Source organism: Paroedura picta, chromosome 9, assembly GCF_049243985.1.
Source record: "Paroedura picta isolate Pp20150507F chromosome 9, Ppicta_v3.0, whole genome shotgun sequence".
Classification (NCBI taxonomy): Eukaryota; Metazoa; Chordata; class Lepidosauria; order Squamata; family Gekkonidae; genus Paroedura; species Paroedura picta.
The window spans coordinates 78,844,417-78,865,790 of NC_135377.1; the positions used below are offsets into that span (position 1 = coordinate 78,844,417).

General features: G+C 48.4%; 1 long non-coding RNA gene across 1 annotated transcript in view; it reads left to right on the plus strand.

The window, feature by feature from the left end:
- Positions 1-316: 316 nt before the first annotated feature.
- Positions 317-21,374, plus strand: part of LOC143844289 (uncharacterized) — a 36,536-nt gene continuing 15,478 nt past the window's right edge. Inside the window, exon 1 of the long non-coding RNA XR_013233926.1 lies at positions 317-414. This is a non-coding gene — a long non-coding RNA (uncharacterized LOC143844289). The remainder of the gene's footprint in view (positions 415-21,374) is intronic.

Sequence of the window (21,374 nt, forward strand, 5' to 3'; positions counted from 1 at the left end):
TTGCAGTGAGAAACAGAATCCAGGGAATGAGTTGAAACTTTCTGCTTGTCTGTTCCACCTGATTTTCTTGCAAAAGTACATTGTGGCCTTTCTAGTGTATATTTGCACACCATGAGAAGTTATCTCTGAAGGATACCTTGAAATCCTTGTGTTTTGATTTTTTGTTTTAAGAATTTCCATCAGTTTAGGATTTAGGCCTTGGGAGCAAAGGTGACTTAGCAAGAGCAGTAAGTTCAGTGGCTCACATATTAGTTGCAAAAGGCCTACCCCTGCAGCAGGAGGGAGAAGAAGGCCCAGAACTTGGCTGAGGGAAAACTGCAATTTTCTTTGTGGGCCTAAGCCAGGGCAGAACTCCAGAGCAGCAGCAAGTCAACTCCTGAAGTATCAGAGGAGAAGCAGCCGCCCTGCACTTCTGTAAGTTCTAGTTTGGACTTTCTTCTTCCAGTGTTCGTTAGGATTGGTTCTGTTCTGAGTGCCCTTTTTGAAGGACTCTGAAGATTTTGCTCCATTAATGTCGCTATGTTCACAGCCTTTGTGGTTTTGTTCCATTTTTAGTTTTGCAGTTCTGGGGTTGATGATAGATTAAATACAGTTATATTTAAAACTATTCAATGTCTGAAATGGTTTCTTTTCTTTTGAAGCAGTTTTGCTTCTTGTCAAGCCATGATGGAGCTAAAACAGTTCCGCAGGGCCTGCAAAAAGGAGCTCTTCTGCCAGGCATTTGGTTGAGACGAAGCGTGACAAACAGGGACTGAAGGACCCCTCCCAGAAATCCACCCATGTGTTCTGCTCTGGACCTGTTTGCATTGTTACAGTCCGTTACCTCTGTTATAGTTCTACTGGTAAGGCAGCAGACATGCACTCTGAAAGCTCTGCCCATGAGGCTGGGAGTTCGATCCCAGCAGCCGGCTCAAGGTTGACTCAGCCTTCCATCCTCCCGAGGTCGGTAAAATGAGTACCCAGCTTGCTGGGGGGTAAACGGTCATGACTGGGGAAGGCACTGGCAAACCACCCAGTATTGAGTCTGCCAAGAAAATGCTGGAGGGCGTCACCCCAAGGGTCAGACATGATCCGGTGCTTGCACAGGGGATACCTATTACTGTTTTCTATGCTTTATGTAAACTTCCCTGAGCCTCAGGGGAGGACGGTATATAAATACAACAAATATAGAGGTGCTGTCATTTATTGATTTGAGCCCTCCCCATTAGAAAGGGTTGCACATGTCCATATTTACTTTCTTTAAAGCCAGCTAAACCTTTAGAACAGTCCCTGTACCGTTTTGAAAATTAGCTGTTCTCTTGATAGTCACATTAAAAGACATCTCTGTGCAAAAGAATTCCTTTGAAAATGGGCAAAGAGTTTACTGTTGGAGACTAACTAAGCTGGGAATCACAAAATATTTCAGGTCCCCCCAACTGCACATTTTATTCTAATCCTCTTTTAAACCATTTTGTGCTTATGATTTTGGGACCCCAATCTGGAGCTTACAAAATGTTCCAAGAGAGAGGAGCATTTTTTTAAAGAACCAAAAATGAAAAGTCGCCTGTATTTAAATCCTCAGAGCTATAACAAATTTTGCATTTTGCAAAAAGAATGGCTAAGCCCTAGGCACTAATCTTTTCCTCCTTGGATTTCTCTTGAGCTATCTTGACCTTGATTCTTTCCCCTACTTGCCCTCCCTCTCTCCATGCTGAACTTTTGGGGTTCCTGTATCCCACCTTCTTCCTGAGACAGGCCTCTTCAGCATCCACCTGCCCTTGTGATAATCTCACGCTGTGCTTGTTCAGGCTGTGAAGGGGCTTGTAGTTTGATATCAGCAAGATGCACCACAATGACAATACAGATGGCTTTCTTTATAAGTGTAGCATCTAACGAAGCAGGAATTATTTGAGTCATTGCACATTGTTACTAGCAAGGTACACCCACCATTCACTGAGCTGGTAACAAATCAGAAGTCTGTACCACTTAGAGGAAAGCAGGGGATTGTTCCTGTTGGCAGCAGAGGAGAGGAACTGCAACAATTGTTTTAAACAGCTTGTAGAACGATACTGCCTACAGGAAAAGGAATTCAGAGTCAGATTAGTTCAGCAGTGGACTCAAATGCCTAAAGAGGTTGTGAGCCCCCCCTCCCCCGGCAATCTTCAAGCAGCAGCTGAGCAGAGACTTATTCTGGATGCTTGAGGCTAATCCTGCCCTGAGCAGGGGGTTGGTCTAGATGGCCTTCAGCCATGGAATGGGCTGCCCTCACTGGCAGTCTTCAAGCAGCGTCTGGACAGAGACTTATCCTGGGTGCTTTAGGCTGATCCTGCACTGAGCAGGGAGCAGGACTAGATAGCCTCACTGGCCCCTTCCCACTCTGGGATTCTGTGAGTCTAGTTCAGCCATGGAATGGGCTGCCTCAGGAGGTGGGGAGCTCCCCCTCACTGGTGTTCTTCAAGCAGCAGATGCACAGATCCTTCTCCTGGATGCTTGAGGCTGATCCTGAAGGGAGTGGGTGTAGAGGGCCTGAATGGCCCCCTCCAGCTCTGATTCTGGTTGATTAACGAACTTTGAAGGATTTATGGAGATATCCACACAATACTTTGGCTCATAATATTTTTAGGAAGGCTATTACAAAACCTTCAACTGAAGGTTTTTTGTTTGTTTGTTTTTTGCTTGATATTATAATTTTTAGGCTCTCAGTGTCTTGTTTACCACAAAATAAAAAAAGAATTAAAGTAACTGTTAGATGTGGTAAAAGCCGATCCAATGAGTTAACCGGGTATTGACTCAAATAGTGCTCTGAATTTCCCGTGGAAATCTTGACGCAGTTCTAATACAACAAGCCTTGGAAACTAAACTGTTGATCCCTAGCTGACATGTCAACATTTATCTTTTATAATTAAATTGTATGGAAACATCAGAATGTACAGCTTCATCAAATTCAGCCTCTTCCATTAAATTTTGCTCTCACACGAACTAATAGTGCTACTGTCCTGAAAGTACCTCCCATGGGAGGAATGCTCTCAGCTTTCACTATTCCAACCAAAAATATCAACGTGTCTCTTTGATATGAAATGCCATTTTTACACAACTCCTTTACAGGCTATTGTTAGTTTTAAGTAGTGTGTGTGCATGGAATCTAGCATGTTCCAGTAAGCCGCGGACCTGCAAGCAGAGGGTGTGACAGTGTGCATAATCGGGGAGGACCCTGGCGGTGGCCGACGGAAGCCCAAGTGCAAATAGCATACCGGTGAAGCTCAGCCAGCAGAACGGGGGCTGAAAGTCAGCGGGGGTCCAGGATGCAGGGGGGTTATTCCCCGACTGGGGGGGGATGGCCCATGGGGTAGTGGGGGCCGGCCGGCCGATGCCAGCAGCAGCAGCTGGCCTCCGCAGACAGCATGGCAGCTGCAAACTTTATTTAAAACGGTATAAAACAGTATAAAACATTGATTCAGGAACAAATAACGAGCACAGGGCAACTGGGGCAACAAAGAAGGGGGCGGCAGAGCTTGGCTCAAAACAAGGGGAAACAGGAAAACTGAACCAACAACAACAGCTCCCCCAAAGTCCAGCCCCAGGGAGGCAGCAGCAACATCCGGAGGACTCACATCGGGGCCGTGGAAGGGCCACCACCCTCAGTGTCTGTCGGGGCATCCCCTGTAAAAGTAGGAAGACAGGGACCCCGTTAGGGCTACGGACAGAGCAGGATGGCCGATGGGACCATGGCGGCAGCACAGCACAGCCGGGCCACTGGCCCGGGACCGCACACACGGCCGCATCCGCCATACCCACCCTCCTGCCACTGCAACATCCATGTGGGCGTCCCAGCCTCCGCCCACATTAAGTCAAGGAGTTCTCCATGTGACGGGGGCGCCGCCGGGTACTCTGCTGCGATGGCGCGTAGAGCACTGAAAAATCCTCCATGCAGCCTGGCAAACTTTACACGACACTGGAGGGGTGTCCTGGAGCAAGATATTCATAACAGTTGACCAGCTCGCTGGTCATCAGGCGGCATGAGTGGCCCAGTGACAGGCAGTGGAGCAAGCAAAGCTCCACTGCCTGGTACTGCCACCAAGCCCCCTCCCACTGCTCTCTCCAGGACCACAGCATGGTCAAAAGTGACCAGCCAAGTTCAGTCCCCGCCCCTTCCTACCACGCCTCCGTGGTGCCTGGTCTCACGATGGGAACGGGGCCTACCCCCTATGCATGCCGGACGGCCAGTGTCCCATGCATGCTGGGCTGTCGGGGTGAACCGCCCCCCCCCACCGTCACGCTGCCCCATAAATGCCGGCCTTGGCGTCCAGACCCTGCTGACAGCCGGGACGGGAGTCTGCGCAACAGATATCAGGGATAGAGATGGGAGCAACCATGGCGGCGCAGTGCCCTAGGTCGGAGACCCTCACAGCCGAGGGGGTGGATGGCAGGGCAGACGACCACCTAAAGCCCAGCTCCCCGGCGACGGCCAGCACGGGTTGCCACAACGAAGTGGACGTGTGGGGGGTAGGACAACATCCAGGAGGCCCTTCACATACCGCACAGGAAGTGTGATATGTTCAAGGGCATTGCGTGGGACCTCCAGGCATGCAGGTACTAGCGCAACGCCACGGAGTGCCGCACGAAAACCAAGGCTCTGCGGAAAGTGTATTTCAGAGTCCTGGAGCATAACAACCGCATGGGAGTGGAACTGGCCACATGCCCTCACTATAGGCATCTGGCCGAGGTTCTAGGAATGAGGAGTAGCCGGCAGCCACGACGGGTGGCCTAGAGTATCAGCCTGCGGTGAGTTCCCTGGCGGGCCAGGCTGGCCGACACTGCACAGCTGGAGTGGGGCCGGGAGGCAACGAGACCCGCGCCACAGGCAAGGAGGACATGGCAGAGTTCTGGCAGTTCGAGGACGCCCTGCTGGGAGGAGGACAACTGGGACCAGCGGAAGTGGGGCAACTTCATGGCCATGAACAGGGAGACCATGGCAGGCCCAGCTGCCTCCCTAGCAGTAGTGGCGGTGGCCCTGGAGCGCATCGCCGCGGCCCTAGAGAGGCTGGTTCCCGCAGTTGCCACCCCAGCCGCCAATGACAGGCCACCAGACACCTTCCCCACACAGCCCCCAGTTGTGGGGGAGACGGGTGCCCCGGATGCCATAGCCCCACAAGAGGATGAGGGTACTCACAGGGACCCCCTGCTCAGCGCAGGGGATGGGCCCCCTCTACCAGGGCCCGGCGAGGGATGCGGGCAGGACGCACAGTGCGATGGGACTGACCTGTCAGACTGTACCGGTCTAATAAACTGTAGCCACCCGTCAGTGGGGCCCCCGACTCGTGGTCCACATCTCTCCTTCACCTGGCGGCTCCTCGCGGCCTACGGTCGTACACGTAGGCAGCTATGGCGTCCCTGACACGTTGACCCTGCTGCCGTGTGTTTGCGTGCCGCTGCCGGGTGGCCAGCTCCTCCTCCCCAACCTCGATGGCCTCCCTGGGCAGCATCTCCAGGCAGAGCTCGTGGCTGTGTGCCTCACAGAAGTTATGTAGAATGATGTAGGCAATGATCACTGGGTTGACATTCTCAATGGCGGCCTGGAGGCGGGACAGCAGGCATCGCCAGCGAGCTTTCAGGTGGTTGAACGCCCACTCGACCATGTTGCGTGCACGGCTTAGCCGTCGGTTGAAGTATGCCTACTCCCTGTTTTTTTTGGGGGGGAGGCAGTATGGCTTCATCAGCCACCGGCGTTGGGGGTAGGCTCCATCAGCGACTATCAGGGCCGGCACACGGATGCCGCCAATGGTGACAGTGGGGTTCCCAGGCACATACGCCCCGTCGTCCATGGTTTGTGGCTCGAGCAGAAAAGGGATTCCAAGTTTAAAGAGACTCCAAGTTCCTTTCTGCTCCCTGCCAAACCCCCCAAAGCAGTTGAGTGATGCTCCTCACTGCTCAACTGTTTGGGATATCTTGTGCAGTTTAAAGGGACTGCAGAAGTCAGCTGAGTGGCAAGGAATGAGCAGACTTCTCAAGCCAAATTTAAAGAGACTGTGGTCCCTTGCAATGATTTTCACAGCGCCACAAACTGCTTCAGCTCGCAAACAAACTTCCTGATGTGGTTTGTGGCTCGGTTCATGGTTTGGCAACAAAACGAAGTGAACTACATTTTCCCATGATGCAGCACTGGTGTGACAGTGCTCCCCCCCCCCCGGGGACTCCTGCCAGTTGCTGGTGCTGAGCTGCATCATTTATTAACCATTTAGATATTAAACTAGCTATTACTGTAGGTCTTCTGCTCTTAGCCTTTAATCAATAAATCGGTTTTAGAGTAGCATTTGCAGGGCCACTGCAACACCGTTGGTTAACTCCTGGTTTGCATATTTTCAGTTGGATGCTTCAGTTTTTCCTCCTTCTCAGAAAACCCAAGGTCAGCCTGATGCTAATTCTGCTCAGCATTATATTATCCCTAAATAGTGCTTCTTGGGGAGAAATATGATGTCTCTTGAAACAATTTCAGGTTATAATCAGAAAACTCCATTTAATTTGTATTAGTGGTGGAATAATAATAGAATTAACTTTTATAATCTGCCAAGCATGAATTTTTCAGGGGAGCTATTGTAGGCAAACCCATGAAGGAGGAGATTAGAAGGGATGATTTATTGTGATTCCACCACTCTTAAAAATTAATGGTGTTTTCCAATATTTTTTATACCCATTGGAAAAATGTCTAAGTTTTGTCAGAGCTTTTGAGGACTGCCTATATGTTGTATTATCTATTTATTTAAGCAGGTATATATGCATGCATGAATTCTTTTTGGCAGCTAGGCTTTATTGAAATAGAATAAATATTTCTAATATTTCCATAAAAGTTATATTTTATTGTGCCAGTAAGACAAAGATCCGTACTCTACAATATCTCCTTTGAGTCTAGAAATATCACAGAGATCAGTTCACTAAAGAAAATGACTGCTTTGGAAGGCCCCTTCCCTCTAACCCTATCTAGGTGCAGGAGTAATGCTGTCTCCTCAGCTGTGGCAAATTAACAGTTCGGGTTTGATTAACCATTACACCAAACAGATGTGAAAACCAAATGACCTTAGAATGGCTGAGATAAGACACTGATGTCTCTGTTAAGTCCTGGGGGTTCCATTGTCCTTAGTGCCATAATAACTTGTAACTCAGCAGTTTCCCATTATAGTTTGTTTCTGGAATTCCTTTGCAATAAAACAGTTCCTAATTGGGGGGGGGGGGAGCTTAGAGAGGCATGCTTTGTGCTACAACTTTGGGGATAATTTCTTTACCCTTGCCTGTACAATTGAACAACTATTCATTGCTCCAGGCAGTTCACTTGTAGAAACTCTGTTCTGCTGCTTCTGCCTCTCTCCTCACGTGGAAGCATGCACACATGCACACACGCCCCCCCCCCCCCCGCATGTGATCTGACGGGGAGATTTTCTTCAAAGGAGAGACTTTTGACGAAGACTTCTTTCTGCCATCCCCTGCATGCTTTCCCACTGGAATAGGGGGATGGGAGCAGGGGCGGGATGAGGCAGGCGCCTTGCGCATTTGAGCCTCCATACCTGTCTTTGGCCGGTGGCTGCTCTCCATTAGATAGCGCTAAAATGTTGGTGAATCCCCTTTTGGGGATTCACCAACTAGTGCTTTAAAATGGAGGAAGTAGCCGGCCAGACGCTGCCCAGACGCTGGATGTTGGCAACGTCATGAGGAGGGGCCGAAATATAACGAGTACTTAAGGTAAGCATTACACCAGGGGTAGTCAAACTGCGGCCCTCCAGATGTCCATGGACTACAATTCCCAGAAGCCCCTGCCAGCATTCGCTGGCAGGGGCTTCTGGGAATTGTAGTCCATGGACATCTGGAGGGCCGCAGTTTGACTACCCCTGCCTTACACTATATTTAAAGGGTGTGGAAATGTTCCCAGCCCCACCAGCCAAGTTGCAAGGCAAAAACAGCAGGGGCGAGGGAAGGAGAGGCAAACAGTGTTTTCTCCTGCCTCCTCTGGTTTGAAGCAGGGAAGAGCCAGTGAGTGTGGAAGGCAGGGCACTCTTATCACAGATCTGATGCACGGCCCACTTGTAGTTTCTCAATGGACATGAAGACTAATGTGCAGATAAGCCCTGAGGTCACGTCATCCAGACAGACGAGCTCCCAGTGGTGAATAAGGAGAAAGGTCTGAGGCATTTGAAGGACACTGAAAAAGGGCAGATTTCCAAGCTGTGTCAAGGCATGTGTCTCCCACCCGTCCGGGAGCTGTTGAAGACAGGTGGTTGATTGCCTTACCCCAAGCCGTTCTCTCCAAGTGGCCTCTGCCGTAATTGGTTTAATAGATTAACACATTAGTTTGACAATCATGTGTCACAACCCCTTCGGTCCTGGCAAATAGCTTTTCTTCTGTCTTGTTCTCTTTTAGAAACATGATAGGAATCCTCTCCTTTGGCCTCTAAGACCTTGAGTCTCATTATCTCAAACAAGAGGAGTGAAATGGCATTAAGCTAATGAAGTATTTATTGACCCCATGCCATTAATCTCCACCACCTTGTGTGGAAGGACAAGAGCAAGTGGCGCTAAGTGGGGCATTTACTAAACTATCGATTGTTTTTGAGAGCTTCCTTTGTTGCAGTAGACCAGGGGTGGGCAAACTGCGGCTCTCCAGATGTCTATGGACTACAATTCCCATGAGCTCCCGCTGGCAGGGGCTCATGGGAATTGTAGGCCATGGACATCTGGAGAGCCGCAGTTTGCCCACCCCTGCACTAGACCCAGAGACACTGGACATCTAAAAAGAGCTCCACTGTATTGGAAGAAATAGCGATGGGACATTGCAAAAGTCATGCTCTTCTGAAAAGAATAGAGGATTTAATTTCATTTCTCTTGCAAAATGTGAAAAGACGTTTTTATTGAGCTGACAGTGGTTAGCACAGCGTCTTTCTATGCTTGCTAGTTTTCCTTGACGTTATATTGAAATGTAGCCGCCAGGGATTAAGTGCTACACTTTCATCTTTATGAGAAACTTCGGGTATTATTTGTATCTCCTGTTGTGATGGAAGGGGAGGAGGAGTGTGCCTATGCAAATCTGCAAACAGATTCTGGTAATTGGTCATGCACATGTAGATTTGTATCCGATACTTACTTGAAAGGAAAACAAAAGGAGGTATCAAGATACAGAACCTGGAGATGAAAGGCCTGCGGCTCTGGAGTTCACTACGGCAGCCATGTCAGAAGGTTCCTGTCGGATGTGAAGGCTGCACTGAGCAAATATGATGAGAGAATGAATGTGACCAGTAACTTGTGTGATTGAACTATCCTGTTTTATTGATCAAAAGTTGCAGAGCTTCATCCTGTGGCTGAAGAAATGTTATAGACCTTCTCATTGTATGACTAGTGCAGGTGGATCAAAGAGTGGAAAAAATCCTGAAGTCCATGTAGTCTTAACACTCAATGAGAGACAGTTTATAGAAAGGAAACCATGGCATTTTAAATGTCCCCTAAAATCACTGCAAATCCCACAAGCAACACACTGCCTGGGCCAAAAATAACACTAAAAGGGATGTCAGCCAGAGACAGGTCTAGACATGTAGTTTAGAAGTGTGGGAAAGACCAGCGGACCCACTGATGACCTTCTCTTCACCCCAGGGAGATGCATAATTAGGACAACGAGCATCCCAAGAACCTATTGCCTCACCTTGACTTAATTTAGTCAAATATCCAGTTTCACTTCCCGTCACCCATTTTTCCTGATTAAGCAGTACTTACCCAAGGGTCAGACATGACCCGGTGCTTGCACAGAGGATACCTTTACCTTTAACACTATTCACCAAACCTGGTAGCTTTTCCCATTCAGTACTCATCAAGCATCATCTAACCCAGGGGTAGTCAACCTGTGGTCCTCCAGATGTGCATGGACTACAATTCCCATGAGCCCCTGCCAGCATTGTAGTCCATGAACATCTGGAGGACCACAGGTTGACTACCCCTGATCTAACATAGTTCATCTCAGGTAAACCCATCATGATCATGATCCACCTCTGGACAATCCATCAAGGTATTCAGGTGGCTGATATATCAGACTGCGTTAGAGAGTATTTTGCTCTATATTGTTATCCTACTCCATAGTGTTCATAGAATCATAGAATCATAGAATCATAGAGTTGGAAGGGGCCATACAGGCCATCTAGTCCAACCCCCTGCTCAACGCAGGATTAGCCCTAAGCATCCAAAAGCATCCAAGAAAAGTGTGTATCCAACCTTTGCTTGAAGACTTCCAGTGAGGGGGAGCTCACCACTTCCTTAGGCAGCCTATTCCACTGCTGAACTACTCTGACTGTGAAAAACTTTTTCCTGATATCTAGCCTAAATCGTTGTACTTGAAGTTTAAACCCATTACTGCGCGTCCTCTCCTCTGCAGCCAGCAGAAACAGCATCCTGCCCTCCTCCAAGTGACAACCTTTCAAATACTTAGAGGGCTATCATGTCCCCTCTCAACCTCCTTTTCTCCAGGCTGAACATTCCCAAGTCCCTCAACCTATCTTCATAGGGCTTGGTCCCTTGGCCCCAGATCATCTTCGTCGCTCTCTTCTGTACCCTTTCAATTTTATCGACGTCCTTCTTGAAGTGAGGCCTCCAGAACTGCACACAGTACTCCAGGTGTGGTCTGACCAGTGCCGTATACAATGGGACTATGACATCTTGTGATTTTGATGTGATGCCTCTGTTGATACAGCCCAAAATGGCATTTGCCTTTTTTACCGCTGCATCACACTGCCTGCTCATGTTTAGTTTACAATCCACAAGTACCCCAAGTTCTCGTTCACACACAGTGCTACCTAGAAGCGTATCCCCCATCCAGTAGGCATGCTTTTCATTTTTCTGACCCAGATGCAGAACTTTACACTTATCTTTATTAAATTGCATCTTGTTCTCATTTGCCCATTTTCCATTGTGTTCAGATCTCGTTGAACTCTATCTCTATCTTCTGGAGTATTTGCCAGTCCTCCCAATTTGGTGTCATCTGCAAACTTGATGAGTAGTCCCTCCACCCCCTCATCTAGATCATTAATAAATATGTTAAAAAGTACCGGGCCAAGCACCGAGCCCTGAGGTACCCCGCTACTCACCTCTCTCCAGTCTGATGAAACACCATTGACAACAACTCTTTGAGTGCGGTTCTCTAACCAATTCCCTATCCACCTGACTATCTGAAAATCCAGATTGCAGTCCTTCAACTTATCCATCAGAACATCATGGGGAACCTTGTCAAAAGCTTTACTAAAATCCAAGTAAATGACATCAACTGAATTTCCCCGATCCAGCAAACCTGTTACTTGGTCAAAAAAGGAAACCAGGTTGGTCTGGCAGGACCTGTTGGAGACAAATCCATGCTGACTTCCTTGGATCACCAAATTGTCCTCCAGATGTTTGCAGATCACTCCCTTTAATATCTGCTCCATTATCTTCCCCACAACAGAGGTCAGACTCACTGGTCTGTAGTTTCCCGGGTCATCCTTCCTCCCTTTTTTGAAGATCGGAATAACATTTGCTCTCTTCCAGTCCCCCGGGACATCTCCAGTCCTTGAAGAGGTTCCGAAGATGATGGACAAGGGCTGTGCAAGTTCTCTGGAAAGTTCTTTGAGTACTCTCGGGTGCATTTCATCCGGACCAGGGGATTTGAACTCATCCAGTGCAGCTAAATGCCTCTCGACAACCTCTCTATCCATGTTAACCTGCCACCCAGACACTGTCCTTTGGCTATGACCATCTCTAGATGTGCCTAAACACTTTGACCTGTGGGAAAAAAACAGATGTAAAATAGGCACTAAGCCTTTCTGCTTTCTCTGCATCTTCCGTTAGAGTTTGTCCATCCGCACCCAACAGTGGGCCTATTGCCTCCTTTACTTTATGTTTGCTCCTCACATAACTGAAAAATCTTTTCTTGTTACAATGGGCTTCCCTGGCCAATCTTAGCTCACTCTCAGCTTTGGCCTTTCTGATGAGTGATCTACAGTGCCTAGTAACCTGTAGGTACTCTTCTTTAGAGCTCTGTCCTTCCCTCCATTTCCTGAACATTTCCCTTTTCTTTCTTAGTTCCTCTTGAAGTTCTCTGTTCATCCAAATAGGCTTCTTAGAGCTCCTGCAGTGTTTTCGTCTTTCTGGGATAGTCATTGATTGAGCATGCAATAGCTCCTGTTTGAGTAGCGCCCACCCTTCACATGCTCCCTTCCCTTCCAGCATTCTCGTCCATGGTATGACACTCATCATGTCTCTGAGTTTATTAAAGTTTGCCCTACGAAAATCCAACATCCGCGTCTGCCTACAAGCTTCCTTGGCTCCCCATCTCAAAAGGAATTCTATGAGGACATGGTCACTTCCCCCTAGGGTCCCCACCTCCTTCACCTCATCCACCAACTCTTGCCTGTTGGTCAGTATTAAGTCCAGTATGGCTGAACCTCTTGTGGGTTCATCTACCATTTGATAAATGAAATTGTCAGCCAGGCAGGTCAGAAACTTCTCGGACTTCCACTTGCTGTTGGGCCTCCTTCTCTCCTTCCCATGAAACACTGGTCATTTTGCTGCTGCCTTCCCAGATCGTCTTTCTTCAAGACTGGCAACTGTTTCCTTCCACAAAAACGCTTTCTCCCCTCTCCTCCCTGATTTCCTATTTGCTAGCCTTTTCAGAATGTCTGTATGTGTGTTTTGCCCTTTTCGTTTTATTTTAAATATTTATTTATAGTTGGATTTATATACCGCTGTTCGCCAAAAGGTCACACAGCGGTTCACAATAAAATATAAAATCAAAGTAAAATCACATAAAAACCCATAAATACCCCATTATTGCAATAAAAAAGCTGGCATTCTATTCTATAACTCTCCCCACTTTCCCCGCTTGTTCAGAGAGAGGTCGGGTGTTAATCCTGTAAGAGAGAGAGGAGAGAAAGACTGGCCAATGGATTAGGGATCTTGGATGGAACCCGGGCTCTGCCCTGGCCTCAACCATACGCCTGGCAGAAGAGCTCCGTCTTACAGGCCCTGCGGAAACATGGTAGTTGCGACAGGGCCCATAGCTCCTCCGGGAGCTCATTCCACCAGGTTGGGGCCAGGACCGAAAAGGCCCTGGCCCTGGTCGAGGCCAGGAGAATGTCCTGGGGGCCCGGGACAGTCAGTAGATTCATACCCGCAGAGCGGAGAGCCCTGCAGGGGGCATAAGCAACCAAACGGTCCTGCAGGTAAGTAGGACCCAAGCCACGTATGGCCTTAAAGGTTAATACCAACACCTTAAACTTGACCCGGAAACAGACTGGTAACCAATGGAGATGACGGAGTACCGGCTGAATATGGGCCCTCTAAGGTGTCCTAGTGAGTACCCTAGCTGCCGCATTTTGTACCAGCTGTAACTTCCGGATTAGAGTCAAGGGTAGGCCTGCGTAGAGCGAGTTACAGTAGTCTAGTCTGGAAGTGACCGTTGCGTGGATCACAGTGGCTAGGTGTTCCGAGGACAGGTAGGGCGCTAGTAGCCGGGCCTGGTGAAGATGAAAAAAAGCCGTCTGGGCTACTTTCGTGACTTGAGCCTCCATAGACAGGGAGGCATCAAAAGTCACTCCCAAGTTCCTGACCACTGGTGTAAATGTTAATTGTACACCATTCTGGCATGGGAGGCGTGCTTCCTGGTCCTGTCCTCTTCTGCCCAGCCACAGGACCTCCGTCTTGGAGGGGTTGAGTTTCAGGCAACTCTGCCTGAGCCATCCAGCCACTGCTTCCAAACAAGTGGCGAATGTATCTGGGGGGGAGTCCAGCCAGCCGTCCATTAGGAGATAGAGGTGGGTGTCATCTGCATATTGGTGGCACCCTAGCCCATAACCTCGAACCAACCAGAGGGTGCATGTAGATGTTGAACAACGTGGGGGAGAATACCGCCCCCTGCGGAACCCCCCAGGGGAGCTTGCAGGGATCCGATAGTTCATCCCCCACTGCCACCCTCTGCGTCCGGTTCCGGAAGAAGGAGGCCAGCCATTGCAGTGCAGTCCCACAAATTCCGGTCCCGACAAGGCAGTGAACCAATAGCTCATGGTCGACCACATCAAATGCGGCTGACACGTCTAATAACACAAGAATGGCGGACCCGCCTCGATCCAGCTGGCATTGGATATCATCATATATCGGATATCATATAAAAACCCTTTTCAGTGAATCAACTCTTCTTCTAAATAGTATGTGAAATTCTCTGTCAGAGCATGTACTATTGTGTTTGCCACAGGCACAGAGAGCATTAGACAGATTCATAGAGGATAGGTCTATCCGTGGCTACCAGCCATAGTGAATGAGGGGGACTTCCACATTCAGAAGGAGTAGCACTCTGGATACCAAGGCCAGAAGGAAACATCAGGGGAATGTCTCAGCTTTTATGCCCTGATGCTGGCCCTCCAGAGTACCTAGATGCTGGACTGTTCTGATCTAGATTATAATCCAGCATTGTAGAGAGTTAATAACGAAGAAGAATCAGCATTGAAGTAAGAGGTGTTAAGAGTTCATTGAGATTTCTAGTTTGGCCAGTTTATACTCATAGACTGAATTTTCTTATTACAGATTCCTCAATCCATATGAACAGCGGAGCATTTCACTTCAAGAATGTTTTGGTTCTTTGGAGAATTTTGTTTTGTTTTGAAGAGCTGATTCTCATGGGTCAAGGAATCTGTAATAAGTTGAGTTGAAGGAATGAATCTCGTGGTTTTTGTCAACAATTGCAAGGATTGTGCCTGGCTTCTTTGACAGGGGATTTTGCTTCTTTTATGCTAAAATTCCCTGTCATTCAAAGTGAGCCTGGGAGGTGTGGAGGAATACTCTTCCTGGAGAGGTCAGGGCCAGGGGGGACTTGGGACAGTTCTGCAGGGCCTGCAACCAGGCCAGTGGCTGAGGACAGAAACAAGGCCAACATTCTGCCCTCCCTCCCTAAAACATCAGCCAGGTTGTCAGCATTCTGCAAACTGACATCTGCACCGCCTGCCCCCTGGGGAATTGAAGGGGGTGGCCAGTTCAAGGTTGGGGAACTTCTGGAGCTTTGTGGATGGAGCCAGGGGAGGGCATCCATTTTCTCCAGGGGAACTGATCTTTGTGAGTGTGCTGTAACCTCACTCTTAGGAAAGGCTCTCCTGAAACTAATTGAGAATTAAAATAGAGGCAGGGTGAATTGCCTGGGGTGTCTGTTGATCCACAGAGCCAAGTGTGTATTTAGGGCAGCGTTTCAGAGCTACACTTCAAATGCGGAGCCTCAGAGCCAAACATGGATTTGTATCTAAGCAGCATTATCTTTTCAAAGTGCTTCAGAGGCTTTGTGTACTTTACTTTACATGGGATTTCATTTGTGTAAAATTGATTATCATGGAGTTCGTATTTCTGGTAATATTTGATTACAACACCCGAATTGGTATTCTCAGCACTCTTTTGGTGTTACTATATCCTCCAGGTGTGACAAGTGCCCTCCCCGTGACAGAGATCAGTTCATCTGGACAAAATGGGCAGCCCTGGCATGAGACCCCACTGAAGTCTCTCCCCTCACAAACTCCATCATCTCCAGGTTCCCTCCCCCAAATCTCTAGGGACACGCCAACCTGGTGCTGGCAACCCAGGTGAATGGACTGCTCCTGCTTCCCTCCTGCAGCCCATGAATCACCTGTCACGTGGCTGCAGGGGACTGCCACTTGCAGCTGTATGAAATCCATATTGGATGTCAGCTCTGTTTTAGCTACAATCGGCCATGAGTTGTTGAAGTCTTTATTGGAATAGCTGGCTACTAGAACAGGTTGCCATCAGGAACTAGGTGAATGGCAACCTGAGAAAAATGAATGGCACCAAAACTATGGAATTCCATCCTCAAGGAAATTTGTCTCTCCCTTTCTAATGTTTTCTGCCAGCAGGTATTGAGGGGTTTTTTTTTGGGGGGGGGGGTTGGCATTTCATGAGTGATTTTCATTTTTGTGTTTATGTCTATCTATATACATATATTTACATGCATTTTAATCTGTTCTAATGTTTTTGTTTGCCACATTGGGAATCCTACATTGGGTGCAAAGGTAATTAAAAAATGTTAATTTTTTAAAAAAAATTGTATACAGGTAGCAGTTTATATTCATCTTCATGGATTTTGTGCAGTCCCACATGAGGCAATGAGGCAGGCCTACCACAGAGAGGAGATAGCGGGCTATAGAGCTACAGAAAAAACACTCCAGGAGTGCTACCCTCTCGACCAGGGAGCGGAGAGTGACTTTCCCATCACGTGGTATGGGAGCTGTCAGCCCTCCTCCCTCAGTTCTTTTACCATGCTGCCTGCAAGAGTGGCCATCTTATTGGGGAGCTGTGAAAATTTACCTCAGAGATTCTGGTGGGAAAAAACCCCCTGTGGGGTCTCGCATAGGCCCTCCCTGGGGTACCCCTCTGGCAGCCGTTGTGCCTTGCCTCCTCTTGTTGGGATAAGAAAGACGCCTTTAGTCTGAATGCTGCTCCAACGTCAGTTTATTGTCTTCCACACCTCATGCCATGCGCTCCCTCCCCAACCCCCCCAACCCTTCCTCTTCCTCCCATTCATCCTTCCCCTGTGGCCCCTCCCCTCCTTATTAAGCCTCACTCCGCCCTCCTTCCTGTTTCCGTCTCCTCTGTCATGCTGCACCTTCTCCAGACGCTCAGGTAAGTAATTGTCTCTGTTTCTCTTGCAGGTACCTCGGGATACGGCCTCTTGGTCTGGCCCTTCCCTGGGCGGTGGGCCTTAGGGCTCTGCCATTGTGCTCTCCCACCCCCCACCCCCCCTCACGGGCTGACTGAGACATTCCGTCTAAGGGTTGCTGCCCCAGAGCTAATCTCCGGTAAGTATCCCCCTTTACAAGGTTTCCACTCCCTGCTACTACTACACTCCCCCTCCTTCACCCGGGTCCCTCCCCCCCACTTTTTCACAAGTCTGGCCAACCTGGCTGCCCGCAGTTTGCTGCCTCGGCAGCTGCCAAGGAAGCATCCCGGGCACCCTGTGTGCCGTCCTTGCTTCCCGCCCGGACAAAACCTTCTTTATTATTGAAAATATCAGAGAGCTGCACTTCTTAATGGCTCTTTTAAAGAAGTGTACCAAGTGTGGAGCCAAAATGGCTCAAAATGATGGCCCTTCCAGCTGCCTTTTATGTTTGGGTGAGGGACATAGAACAGGTTCCCGTCAGGCTTGTAAAAATATGACGCCCAAAACTAGAGACGGGAGAGCAACACACCTGAAGGCAGCCCTTCATGAGAAGGCACTTTTGGGGACCAGAAATGCAGATGACAGCCGGGCTTCCTCTCCTCCAGCCTGTCCTCCAACCCCATCTGCTTCCTCGATACCCCCTTCGAGTCAGCCCATTAAAAAGGAACGGGGGTCACGATAAATGGACAAAGTCTGAAGCACCCCAGAAACTGCTGAAAAAGAAATCTAAACAGTCCTTTGAAGAGTGGGCTGTTAAATCCCTGTGAAGTCCGGACACTGGCAGATGAAGCCAATCCCTGTCGCCATTGCCTCAGCCTTGAACCCCGTCGGTGGCGCCTGTTGCTTTGACTGGGACACTTCCTCAGGGACGAGCATGTTCTCAATGCCATTTGCACTGGGAGCGATCGAGGCATTATGTGTGATCTTGGCCACTGACCATTGGTTCCTGTCATTCTCAACACCAGCTGAATGTTGACACTCAGTTGGTGCTGATGGACCCTCTGGATGAGACTGAGCCCAAATCTGACAGAGTCCTATGCACTGGATGAGGACTCTCCTGATGAGACTTTCAGTGAGACTTTGATTCCACACTTCGACACATACAACCACCTGTGTGACCTCGGGATCGCTACAGCACTGATAAAAGCTGTTCTCATCAAGCAGTGATATTATAGAATCATTGAATCATAGAGTTGGAAGGGGTCACACGGCCATCTAGTCCAACCCCCTGCTCAACGCAGGATCAGCCCTAAGCATCCTAAAGCATCCAAGAAAAGTGTGTATCCAACCTTTGAAGTGTATCCCCCATCCAGTAGGCATGCTTTTCATTTTTTCTGAACCAGATGCAGAACTTTGCACTTTATTAAACCCATTACTGCGTGTCCTCTCCTCTGCAGCCAACAGAAACAGCATCCTGCCCTCCTCCAAGTGACAACCTTTCAAATACTTAAAGAGGGCTATCATGTCCCCTCTCAACCTCCTTTTCTCCAGGCTGAACATTCCCAAGTCCCTCAACCTATCTTCATAGGGCTTGGTCCCTTGGCCCCAGATCATCTTCGTCGCTCTCCTCTGTACCCTTTCAATTTTATCTACGTCCTTCTTGAAGTGAGGCCTCCAGAACTGCACACAGTACTCCAGGTGTGGTCTGACCAGTGCCGTATACAATGGGACTATGACATCTTGTGATTTTGATGTGATGCCCCTGTTGATACAGCCGAAAATGGCATTTGCCTTTTTTACCGCTGCATCACACTGCCTGCTCATGTTTAGTTTACAATCCACAAGTACCCCAAGGTCTCGTTCACACACAGTGTTACCTAGAAGCGTATCCCTCATCCAGTAGGTATGCTTTTCATTATTTTGACCCAGATGCAGAACTTTACACTTATCTTTATTAAATTGCATCTTGTTCTCATTTGCCCATTTTTCCATTGTGTTCAGATCTCGTTGAACTCTGTCTCTATCTTCTGGAGTATTTGCCAGTCCTCCCAATTTGGTGTCATCTGCAAACTTGATGAGTAGTCCCTCCACCCCCTCATCTAGATCATTAATAAAATATGTTAAAAAGTACCGGGCCGAGCACCGAGTCCTGAGGTACCCCGCTACTCACCTCTCTCCAGTCTGATGAAACACCATTGACAACAACTCTTTGAGTGCGGTTCTCTAGCCAATTTCCTATTCACCTAACTATCTGAAAATCCAGATTGCAGTCCTTCAACTTATCCATCAGAACATCATGGGGAACCTTGTCAAAAGCTTTACTAAAATCCAAGTAAATGACATCAACCGAATTTCCCCGATCCAGCAAGCCTGTTACTTGGTCAAAAAAGGAAACCAGGTTGTTCTGGCAGGACCTGTTGGAGACAAATCCATGCTGACTTCCTTGGATCACCAAATTGTCCTCCAGATGTTTGCAGATCACTCCCTTTAATATCTGCTCCCTTATCTTACCCACAACAGAGGTCAGACTCACTGGTCTGTAGTTTCCCGGGTCATCCTTCCTCCCTTTTTTGAAGATCGGAATACCATTTGCTCTCTTCCAGTCCTCCGGGACATCTCCAGTCCTTAAAGAGGTTCCGAAGATGATGGACAAGGGCTGTGCAAGTTCTCTGGAAAGTTCTTTGAGTACTCTCGGGTCCATTTCATCTGGACCAGGGGATTTAAACTCATCCAGTGCAGCTAAATGTCTCTCGACAACCTCTCTATCCATGTTAACCTGCCACCCAGACACTATCCTTTGGCTACGGCCATCTCTAGATGTGCCTAAACACTTTGACCTGTGGGAAAAAACAGATGTAAAATAGGCACTAAGCCTTTCTGCTTTCTCTACATCTTCCGTTAGAGTTTGTCCATCCGCACCCAACAGTGGGCCTATTGCCTCCTTTACTTTACGTTTGCTCCTCACATAACTGAAAACTCTTTTCTTGTTACAATGGGCTTCCCTGGCCAATCTTAGCTCACTCTCAGCTTTGGCCTTTCTGATGATTGATCTACAGTGCCTAGTAACCTGTAGGTACTCTTCTTTAGAGCTCTGTCCTTCCCTCCATTTCCTGAACATTTCCCTTTTCTTTCTTAGTTCCTCTTGAAGTTCTTTGTTCATCCAAATAGGCTTCTTAGACCTCCTGCAGTGTTTTCGTCTTTCTGGGATAGTCATTGATTGAGCATGCAATAGCTCTTGTTTGAGTAGCGCCCACCCTTCACATGCTCCCCTCCCTTCCAGCATTCTCGTCCATGGTATGACACTCATCATGTCTCTGAGTTTATTAAAGTTTGCCCTACGAAAATCTAACATCCGCATCTGGCTACAAGCTTCCTTGGCTCCCCATCTCAAAAGGAATTTTATGAGGACATGGTCACTTCCCCCTAGGGTCCCCACCTCCTTCACCTCATCCACCAACTCTTGCCTGTTGGTCAGTATTAAGTCCAGTATGGCTGAACCTCTTGTGGGTTCATCTACCATTTGATAAATGAAATTGTCAGCCAGGCAGGTCAGAAAGTTGCATGACTGAGGACACTTTGCAGAGTTTGTTTCCCAGCACACATCTGGGAAATTGAAGTCACCCATGATGACAAGGTCCTGCCGCTTGGCTATTTTCTCAAGCTGCTCACAAAGTGCAGCATCCACATCCTCTTGGATGCTTTAGGATGCTTAGGGCTAATCCTGCGTTGAGCAGGGGGTTGGACTAGATAGCCTGTATGGCCCCTTCCAACTCTATGATTCTGTGATTCTATGATTCTATGATTAAATTGCATCTTGTTCTCATTTGCCCATCTTTCCATTGTGTTCAGATCTCGTTGAACTCTGTCTCTATCTATGAAACACCATTGACAACAACTCTTTGAGTGCGGTTCTCTAGCCAATTCCCTATCCACCTAATTATCTGAAAATCCAGATTGCAGTCCTTCAATTTATCCATCAGAACATCATGGGGAACCTTGTCAAAAGCTTTACTAAAATCCAAGTAAATGACATCAACTGAATTTCCCCGATCCAGCAAACCTGTTACTTGGTCAAAAAAGGAAACTAGGTTGGTCTGGCAGGACCTGTTGGAGACAAATCCATGCTGACTTCCTTGGATCACCAAATTGTCCTCCAGATGTTTGCAGATCGCTCCCTTTAATGTCTGCTCCATTATCTTCCCCACAACAGAGGTCAGACTCACTGGTCTGTAGTTTCCCGGGTCATCCGATTATGTGCTTTGGATTAAGGGATAGACTCAATGATATGTCCCTTAGAGCGGTGGTCCCCAACCAACGGGCCTGGCACCTGGCCACGGCTCCCTCTCCCCGCCCCCCCCCCATAGTAAGAAACTTCCCAGGCCACAAGCAAATCGGCCGCAAAAGCCAATTAGCTTGCGGCCTGGCAAGTTTCTTTTTGTGGGGGGCGGGGAGGGAATCAGGGCCGCGCATGCGCATTTGCCACGCATGCACGTTTGCAGCCACGCATGGCGCAAACGCGCATTCGCGGCCCAGCCACGCATACACATTGCACATGTGCAGCTGCGCATGCACGGCCGGGCAATCGCCCTCCCCACTGCCGCCGCTCCGAGGCCTTAAAAAGGTTGCGGACCACTGCCTTGGAGGTTATTTTGCACTATTTACTTTTTCTAAAACATAATGGTTTAGCAATTTCATCAGTTAAAGTTAATTTAGCGGCTACTTCCTCATTGCATGAACTGATTAATGGGGT